This window comes from Octopus bimaculoides, chromosome 9, assembly GCF_001194135.2.
Source record: "Octopus bimaculoides isolate UCB-OBI-ISO-001 chromosome 9, ASM119413v2, whole genome shotgun sequence".
Lineage (NCBI taxonomy): Eukaryota > Metazoa > Mollusca > Cephalopoda > Octopoda > Octopodidae > Octopus > Octopus bimaculoides.
In genome coordinates this window covers 84,338,739-84,339,011 of record NC_068989.1, presented here as the reverse complement: position 1 = coordinate 84,339,011, position 273 = coordinate 84,338,739, and the positions used below count along the sequence as shown (strand labels likewise).

The window sequence follows — 273 nt, the reverse complement described above, 5'->3', positions numbered from 1 at the left end:
ATACATACGTGCATACATACATATATGGATATATATGCATAAGTGCATGTATACATACACGCATACATACATTCTTACATACATAAACATATACACATATTCATGCATACATACATACATGTATGCATACACACATACGCACATACATACATATATAATCACACATACACACGCACACACACACACACACACACACACACACACATATATGAACAGAAACATGTAAAATATCTCTGAGAAAATTATAAATTAAAATTTATATTTTTTTTTAGT

General features: G+C 28.9%; 1 protein-coding gene across 1 annotated transcript in view; it reads left to right on the top strand.

Annotated features, from left to right (window-relative positions):
* Nucleotides 1-273, top strand: part of LOC106879502 (C-type lectin TsL) — a 15,864-nt gene that overhangs the window by 10,215 nt on the left and 5,376 nt on the right. The window lies entirely within an intron of this gene.